The sequence below is a fragment of the Chanodichthys erythropterus genome, chromosome 10 (assembly GCF_024489055.1).
Source record: "Chanodichthys erythropterus isolate Z2021 chromosome 10, ASM2448905v1, whole genome shotgun sequence".
NCBI lineage: Eukaryota > Metazoa > Chordata > Actinopteri > Cypriniformes > Xenocyprididae > Chanodichthys > Chanodichthys erythropterus.
The window spans coordinates 54,544,006-54,554,401 of NC_090230.1; positions in this window are offsets into that span (position 1 = coordinate 54,544,006).

Sequence of the window (10,396 nt, forward strand, 5' to 3'; positions counted from 1 at the left end):
TAATTGTTTATTTTAATAATTATTTTAATTATGGCTATTATTATTACAGATACACACAAAGACTGCACATTAGAGAGCATAAATGTAAAGTTATTACAGTTAATGGAAACAAAAACACTAATTATGCTCTAAATTAGGGTTCCTCAAATCTGGTCCTGGAGGGCCACTGCACTGCAGAGTTTTGCTCAAACCCTGTTCAAACGCTCCTACTTGTGATTTTCTAATGATCCTGAAGACCTTGATTAGCTTGCTCTGGTGTTTTTGATCAGGTTTGGAGCTAAACTCTGCAGGGCATTGGCCCTCCAGGGCAAGATTTGTGGAACCCTGCTATAAATGAATGTGCTGTTTGCTGCCCTTGTCTCTTTCAGTAATCTCCAATAGTGTGAGGAAGAGAGATTTGATGAGACCATGGCTTTAATGTGTAGATCTTGAATGGATTTACCTTTGCATATTTAGTTTTAATAGTTTTAATTTTTTTAAGTATATATGAAGACTTCAGATGCAAAATCCTCCAAGTGCCATCTGAAATTTTTTTATAAAATGAGCATTTTTATCAAGCTCGTATGTTTATGTTCAGTAATTTCACTTTAATGGCAATTATTAGGTCCTTTAAATTGAAATAACTGAACATAAACATACAAGCTTGATAAAAATGCTCATTTTATAAGAAAATTTCAGATGGCATTTAAAGGCTTTTGCATCTGAAGTCTTCATATATATATTTCTCAAGGTGCTTATCCTCTGCAGGTTCTGTTCTGTCTTTGGCTGCATCCGAAAACTGAAAAATGCTGCCTTCGGAGGGTGCATTCTGAGGTAGGAAGGCATAAAAGCATGTACGCTCAATGTTAGCTTCACTTCCTGTCTCCTGAGATACCTTCATCTGATCGATTTTTGAAGGCAGCATAGATGTATTTTTTGCTGCCTTTGATATTTCACAATCCTGTGCTTTCCATTCTGTGACAGTTGAGCTAAAAAATAAAGATGGCATCTGAAACTGGCAGTTGGTGGTCAGTTTGTGTGTAAATTTACATTTTTGACCCTTGTTTTCCACTTTTAATGTCATTTCTAGTGCAAAATTACTATTGTAGTACTTAAATATTTGCTTAGTTATGACCAAAGCTTGTGCTATTTTGCTTTAGATCATTAAACCGTTACGCTGCCTCAGAAGTCTGTCCGAAATCCGTTTTGTTAGATTCCTTTGCACGTCGTGAACGCTGCCTTACAAGTCACTGCCTGATAGCAACAAGTCAGCTTCCTAAGTAGGTAGCTGTCTTGCTGCCTTGCTGTCTTATAAGAGAGTGACTTGTACGGCAGTGTTTATGCATGAAGGTACCTCACGAAACAGTAGCGTAACAGTTTAATGATCTACAGCAATACAGCGCGAGCTTTGGTGAAAACTAAACAAATATTTAATTATTACAGTAGTAATTTCTCGATAGAAATGATATCAAAATTGAAATACGTTGGTCAGAATTGTACATTTATACACAAACTGAGCAGCAAACACAACTTTCGGACGCCATCTTTATGTTTCTAGCTCAACTGTCACAGAATGGAAAGCACAGGATTGTGGGATATCAAAGGCAGCTAAGGATACATCTATGCTTCCTTAAAAAATCGATCAGATGAAGGCATCTCATGAGACAGGAAGTGAAGCTAACATCGGATTCGGACATGCCTTGATGCCTTACTACCTTGAAATGTGTCCTCAGAAGGCAGCATTTTCCAGTTTTCAGATGCAACCATGGTCTCACCAACCTCCACCATCTTGGGTTGAATTTACTCACTCACAGTCTGGTATTCCTTGACAGTTTCACATAAAAAATATAAATGTGCATGTATATTTAAATTATATAATATTTATATGAAAAAAAATACATGCACATTTATATATTTTATATATACATTTAAAAAAAATGTATATAGTATTTCATATAGTTGTATTTTTGTTTATTATTATTTTATTATTATTATAATACAATTTTTTAAAGAATTAAGTATAGATATTTATTATATTACAGTATACTATTGTTGTATAACTGTGACATTGTTTACATTGTGAGCTTTATGTTTGCACAATATTTTACAGCATGTGTGACAGACGTGTGTCCTGCTGTTAGCTTAGAGAAAGACTAGTTCTAATGGCAATGCTCTTGGAAGATGCCACCTGTGTCTTCATCCTTTCATTGGTTTTCAAGAAATTAAAAGATATTGAGATTAAACACTTGCAATAGTAACCTCCTTAATGCACATGCTCAAAAGCCCTGGAGCCATGGGTCACGGTGCAGCTGCTGCCAACTGTGTCGTCTCAATCAAGAAACATGGATACCTCGTTTGAAGAATAAAGGTTATTTAGGTCCCTGTGGCAATGGCGAGAGGCAGTGTGAATGTGGGAGGGGTGAGACAGGAACAGATGCCGGTCTGATCCGTTAATGAAATGAAGTTGCGGGACCAGAGGGGCATTTCTGTGCCCTAGAGACATGACTGTTCCATGAGCTGGAGCAACAGATCATCAGGGCTATGACACGCTAAACCTGGCCTGGACTCTGGACTTGCAAAAAAAAAAAAAAAAACTGTATTTTTACATTTTCTGCAGGAAAGTGTTGTGAGTGCTTGCCAGGCTGGGGCTTTGTTTTTTAATTTTATTTTATTTTATTTTTTTGTTGCTATGTTGCATCGCTATGTGGGTTTAGTGTTGTGGGCTGTTGCTAGGGTGTTATGGATGAATTCTAGTACTGCTTACGGGCTCAAATTGAAATAGAGAAAGGAAGGAGAAAGAACAAACTAAATGAGAAAGAGAAATTAAGACTGTGCAGTAGGAAGGAAAATAGAAAATGTTGAAAGATCAATATTTATGTCAGGGTTCTGTCACTTTGGTCTGTTTTATTCTTAGTTTGGTGACAGATCCCTGACACTCCTACTGTCTTGTCATTGTGAGCATAAGCTCTTTTGTCTGCATGATACCTTGTATGTGTGGAGTGTGGTGTAGATCCTGACACTTCTGTCTAGTTCGGTTGCAGTTCAATGTCGGAGTTTGGACATTCATGCTCCATGTTTTGTCTCTTGCTGTGAGTGCACGGGTTGAGTGTTTATTTACTCACCATGCGCTCTTGTCTTGTGGTTTGTTTACACTGACCAGGCATTCTTGTGGGGTCATATTCTACAATGTGTTGCACATTGTTTGTGTTGTTTATTGGCTGCATGCTTTCATGTTGTCATGTTTTTTTTGGACATGCAGTCAGTCAGAGTTCTCATTGGCTGCGAGTTCATGTCATGTTTTGTGCGAGCACATGGCTTTGTTTTGTTTGTTTCTATGTGCCATGTCTTCCGATGTCTATTGTCTTAACCCCGCCCTTCTTGTTACCTGATTATTTCATTATTTGTCCCACCTGCTCTCCCTTGCTAATTTTCTCTATGCATTCTGCTTATGTTCTCAGCCCTGTGCCAAATCACCGTCATATGTACACCGTGTTTACATGTTCCCTGTTGTTTCCTGCATTAACATGCCTAGTCCAGCCAGTCATGTTTTCCCCCCACAGGTTAGCTTTTTGTTTTTTTGTTTTTGTTTTTACATTAAAATAAAAGCCCATTGCCCTGCGTTTGTGTCCTCACTTCTTCTCTACCACCAAACCCTGAAAGAACAGTGTGGGCTGCGTTTTTCAAAAGCATTGTGAGCTAAGTTGATCATAGAGACCATTGGTAGCAATGGTTCTATGATCAATTTAGGCTTACAATGCTTTTAGTAAACGCAGCCCTGGCCAATGAAAGAGGACTCATCAGAGCTTAAATGGGCATCTTCTTCTTCTAATTTCCCCCCTATGGGACCTCAGCGAAACAGCAGATGTCCTGCTCATCCAGCATCTCTCCCTTCATCAGGGGAGGACCAAGATCAAAGACTTTGCCAATGACTTCCTTGCCATGGTGGACAACCTGGACTATCAGGACAATGCTGAATTGAAAGAGGCCATTAACATATGCCTCACTAAGACCCTCAGCCCATGGGAGATGGGAAGGCTGGGGCACCTGCCATTTTGGGACTTTGTACACCATTTACACCTTTGTATGGAGTCTAAAGTCTAAATCCCCATGCAGCACAAGGTCCTCCCACACTGACTGTCCCTCCATTCCACCTTTAGTTAGTGGAAGCCCCAGTCCTCCAATGAACAGGAATTGGTGGAGGAAGAACAGGTCTGCTTCAGGGCTGCCGCTGTAGCTCAGCCCGCTCACAGAAAGATTCCTGGCCGCTGTTTTTCTTGAGACACACTAGACCACTGGAGCACTCCATGAGGAGGCAAAGTGCATTACAGCTTTCCCAATGATGGCAATCTATTTATCGTCTCACTCTCACAAGTGCTGGAGAAGAAGGGCTCCCCCAAATCCAGTGGTCCTGGAGGCCCAACTCCGGTGGTCCCAAGTCTGGTAGTCCTGGAGGACCCGAGTCCGGTTGTCCCCTAATACGGTGGTCCTGGAGGACATGACTCCGGTGGTCCCAAGTCTGCTGGTCCTTGAGGCCCTGACTCCGGTGGTCCCAAGTCTAGTAGTCCTGGAGGACCCGAGTCCGGTGGTCCTAAATCGAGTGGCTCTAGGGGACACAACTCCGATGGTCCCAAGTCCACTGGTCCTTGAGGACCTGACTCCAGTGGTCCCAAGTCTAATGGTCCTGGAGGATCCGAATCCAGTGGTCCCAATCTGGTGGTCCCTGAGCTCCCTGTCACAGCCACGGAGGCCGTCCCTGAGCAGATCGCTCTTCCAGTCTGTCCTGTCCAAGTCTGGTAGTCCTGGAGGACCCGAGTCCAGTGGTCCCAAATCCAGTGGCCCTGGAGGACACGACTCTGATGGTCCCAAGTCCGCTGGTCCTGAAAGAGCCCAACTCCAATGGTCCCAAGTCCACTTGTCCTGGAGGATCTGACTCCAGTGGTCCCAAGTCTAATGGTCCTGGAGGATCCGAATCCAGTGGTCCCAATCCGGTGGTCCAGGACTACCTGACTCCGGTGGTCCCTGAGCATGCCTCCCTGTCATGGCCATGGAGGCCATCCCTGAGAAGACTGCTCTTCCAGTCTGTCCTGTCAAGGTATTTACAAGGGAGAAAATAAGATAAACACCAAAATGTCCTTAAAATTATATTTATTAACATTTGTGACCCATCACGGAAACCAGGGACACAAGTCGGCAGCACAAATATTGAGCAAACCGAGAAAGAAGCGTTTTTTTTTTTTTCAAAATTGGTGATTTTCGTTTTTTTGCAGAATCTGTTAGTTGAGATCATGAAGAAGCATCTCCGTGTTTTAGATAGCAGTATTGGTTTATTTAAAAGCGTACATTTTGAGGTTGAAATCAGCTTGTTTTTCAGAGATTCTATCTCTCAGTAGGGGCATACTGGAATCGGATACGCCGGCTTTTGTTTCTTTTGTTATTGCCGCCGCACTCCAAGGGAAGCGTGGCTACTTAGTATGCAGCGCTCTAGCTGATGTCAAAATTTAATGAAGATGGACGCCGCAAAGAATATCGCAGACAAGCTGAACTGTACACCGAAAATGTTTTGAAGTACAACATACAGCTGGATTCTTTAGCTGCGGAAAAACAGTGACAGGACATGCAAATTATTGGACATTTAGAGGCAAACAGACGCAGATGGTTGCACTATACTTGCACTAGCATATTGCATATAAAAATTAGTTCAAACACTGGCCTGTGGAGGGCAGTAATACACTTAGCAGCGTCTACACTGCTGGAATTCAAATAGAGGAGAAGAAGAAGAGAGCTAGTTCAAGATGAGCATTTAAGGTAAAACTGTCAATTTTTTTTGGAAAATGAGCGATGGTTTCTCTAGATAAGACCTTTATTTCTCATCTGGGATCGTGTTGAACAATTTCAAGCTGCAGTGAAACTAATTTTGACCTTCAACTGTTTGGTGCCCATTCAAGTCTACTATAAGGGAAAAAATCCTGGAATGTTTTCATCAAAAACTTTAATTTCTTTTTGACTGAATAAAGAAAGACATGGACATCTTGGATGACACAGGGGTGAGTAAATTATCAGGAAAAGTTTATTTAAAAGTGAACTAATCCTTTTATAGTATGCGGTCCGATTTTTCCCGTTGCATCTGTCGTTGCTATGCAACCATGCAGCTTTACAGGGGGTATGGCTTATCTAAATTAGATGTAAATGAGCCCTATTGTCACTCCCAGCAGGTGAGAACAGGCGAGAACTGGTCATTTTAGGTTATTTTTTGCCCTTTGAGCTTTTTTGAGTGCCTACTTTCAAATGGCCACAACTTCTCCAAATATGATCAGATTTCCATGTGTTACACATCGTTGGAAAGCTTAGAGACTACACTTTCAGAATCTGTGAATAACTCAAACTGCCCCAGAACCGACTTGTGTCCCTACTTTCCATGACTGGTCACATTTATCTGAACTAGGTAGGCCAAAAGTTATTGTAATAAAATTGAGTGAATTTTGATTTCTAAATGTCTCTTGAATTTTGATGGTTTCATACTCTCAGCAATCAATAATTTGTTGCAAAAAATCCCGTAGTAGTAGTAAACATGCGGTACATGAAAGGAATGAAATTTCGTACTACGGTCCCAGCAATAACAATAGTGAACCTGTGTGTAATGTGTCTAGGACTTATTTTGTTTTTGTTTAAGTGCTGCAGAGTTTAATGGCATAGCCATTGATGCCAATAGTTAATGATAAGGGAAGCGTTGTCTTCACTTTTTAAAAGTTAAAGATCCAAGCTATGATTATAAGGTTAGTTGCATTTTACTATTCACATTTAGCAGTGTTTTTTTGTTTTTTTGCCCCTCAGAACAGACCTGCAGCCCATTTTTAGGTCATGACCCTTCAGTTTTAGTGTGTATTTTGCATGTCACACACATGAATGTAACAAAGAAGGGGGATGAACGCATGCAGACACACCATTGAGGAGTCAGAGTGCCTGGGGCTCAAACTGACATTATCCAGTTTAGAATAGTCAGTCAGACAGTATTACCTCAAACACAGTAAGCACACAGAGAGAGCTGTTTGCTTTTGTCTCAGGAGAGATGTATCAGACACAGGGTGTAAGGAGGGGTGAAGGGTAGGGAACAGCTCTGGTCCTGTCACATTCTTTCAGGTCATGTAAAATGCACAGCCTTACTCCATAATAGAGATGTGGCAGTTTAATAATTAATGCAATAAAAAAGTACTTTTAATTTGTAAAACTTTCTTTTCTTAGAAGAAACATGAAGAAAACACTAATCTTAATGTCTTGGTGTTCAAGGTGAAAACTATGCACCACTGTTCAAAGGTTTCGGGTCAGTAAGATTTTTTTAATGCTTTCAAAAGTCTCCTATTTGGCTGCCTTTATTTGATTAAAAACAGTAATATTGTGAGATATTATTATAATTTAAAATAACAGTTTTCTATTTGAATATATTTTAAAAGGTAATTTATTCCTGTGATCAAAGCTGAGTTTTCAGCATCATTACTCCAGTCTTCAGTGTCACATGATCCTTCAGAAATCAGTTTAATATGATGATGATTTGGTGCTCAAGAAACATTTAGCAGTGAGCTGCTTAATATTTCTGTGGAAATTATTAAACATTTTTTCATGATTCTTTGATGAATAGAAAGTTCAAATGACCAGCATTTTTTTTTTAAATAGAAATCTTTTGCATCATTATAAATGTATTTAATTCTGCAATACATTAAATTGATCAAAAGTGACAATAAAGTATTGATTTCTTTATAAAAAAAAACAACTATTGAACGGTAGTGGAATTTACATTTACTGTTTTATTGTGTATAACACTGTTTTATTGTGCAATCAATAATTGAGGTCTCACAGTTAAAACCAACCCGATCTCATGAAAATACATGAGGTGCAGATTTCATATGAATTAGCTAAAATAGTTACAGATTTCTATGGGATTGTGTTGGTTAAACGGTACAGCAGATCAATCCTGTTGTCCTGACAACCAACTAAACTAACGGTGAACCTCAGGATGAAGTTGTCAGGATGAAAAAAGCTGGCAAAGCTTTGAACCTTTCTAGGAGCACTCTGAAGTCCATAACCCAACCCAGCCATCAAACAGCAGTGGTGATATAGGCAACATATGCTCCAGAGCTTACTAATGGACAACATGGATGGAGAATTTGATGCCAGATTCAGGCATGTTATTAAGAAGAGCCAGTTTCAGTCATTCAGACTGTAGCTAATGTGAAGTGACGTGAAGGCCAAGTATGGTAACCCATACTTGGAATTTCTCTCCAGCATTTAAGTAATAGGAGAAGTGAAAACACACACACACCCAGGGCAGTGGGCAGCCATTTGCTGTGACACCCGGGAGCGACTGGGGGCTGGGTGCTTGCTCAGGGGCACCTCAGCCGCGGGTATTAAGAATCGAACCCGCAACCTTTTTTGTTACAAATCTGACTCTCTAACCATTAAGGCATGACTGCCCATGTAAAAAAAAAAGTACACTTCTATAATGTACTTAAAGTGCTCTATTTTCACGCTCTAATTTTGTACTTAATATACTTAAAAAATCTTCTTTAGTACTTCTTAAGATAATCTTATGAACATTTAAACTCAACTGTGCTATTTTGAGACACCATGAAATATGAACTAAAATGTGCTTTTAATATACTATCTCTGTATTTAAAAAATATATTTAGCTACCACTTGTAGTACACTATGGGTTAAAATGTACTATAAGTGGTATCTAAATACATTTTTTAAATAGAGATGGTATATTAATAGCACATTTAAGTTCATATTTCATGGTGTCTCAAAATAGCACAGTTGAGTACACTTATATGTTCTTAAGATTATCTTAAGAAGTACTAAAGAAGAATTTTTAGTATATTAAGTACAAAAAAAATTTCACCTGGATGCCCTGTAGCTGTAGCACAATGATTAATTTTTGGTTAGTATTCTTCACTGTATAAACAAAAATGCATTGCAGCCATTAATCCACAGAGCCCATTCTGTGCCTTGAGCTGGAAAACCGGGCACATTACAGCTGAGCCCATGCTTTGTGTTTCCTACCAGTCATTATCATGTTGGCCAAAATCAATGACCAGGCCTTACAGATGGGCTACTGCTTATCTTGGCCTTCATCCAGCTCCACTGGGCGGCTCTTTTGTTCATTCTTCAGAACAACCTTACAGACAGATTTCAGCAGATAAGCAGTTGAGGGAAATCAGTGGCTGACATGACATGATCATCTACATTTCATGTGAGAGAAAGAAAGACTGTGAGGGTGGGTGTAATTCTCAACGCTCATCACTTCAACAAAGAATTATATGCACTGTTGACTGTAAACAGCCACTGGTTCAATCAAATTGCAAATCGGGAAACAGCAATCAATGAGAAATGGAAATATGGCTTACACATGGCTTTATCGCACTTCCCAACAGCTGTCTTGGATCTCTTTGATGTGTTCAGAATACTGAAGATGTCAAACGGTGTTTGTAAATGTAGCTACTGCAGTAGGCCTAAACGCTTGTAGATTAATCAAATATTAGGTTTAAAATATAAATATTTATGAATATATGGGCTTTAAAAGTACAAACCTGATTCCAAAAAAGTTGGGACACTGTACAAATTGTGAATAAAAACAGAAAAACAGAATGATGTGGAAGTTTCAAATTTCAATATTTTATTCAGAATACAACATAGATGACGTATCAAATGTTTAAACTGCGCTTCTGGATCATGTTTAGATATGGCTTCTTTTTTGACCTATAGAGTTTTAGCCGGCAACGGTGAATGGCACGGTGGATTGTGTTCACCGACAATGTTTTCTGGAAGTATTCCTGAGCCCATGTTGTGATTTCCATTACAGTAGCATTCCTGTATGTGATGCAGTGCCGTCTAAGGGCCCGAAGATCACGGGCATCCAGTATGGTTTTCCGGCCTTGACCCTTACGCATAGAGACTTCTGAGAGACACTGCCACTCTGAGAGGCTCTTTTTATACTCAATCATGTTGCCGATTGACCTAATAAGTTGCAAACTGGTCCTCCAGCTGTTCCTTATATGCACATTTAACTTTTCTGGCCTCTTATTGCTACCTGTCCCAACTTTTTTGAAATGTGTAGCTCTCATGAAATCCAAAATGAGCCAATGTTTGGCATGACATTTCAAAATCTCTCACTTTCAACATTTGATATGTTATCTATATTCTATTGTGAATAAAATATAAGTTTATGAGATATGTAAATTATTGCATTCCTTTTTTAATCACAATTTGTACAGTGTCCCAACTTTTTTGGAATCGGGTTTGTAAAATGTGTAATTTGTAGATGTTAGATTTTGGGAGCTATGCCAGTTTGATATGCAGAGACTAAACTAAAGGGTAATTTCAGGAAAAGTGTAACGCTTGTGGCCTTTTCAACACATTGCTCCGT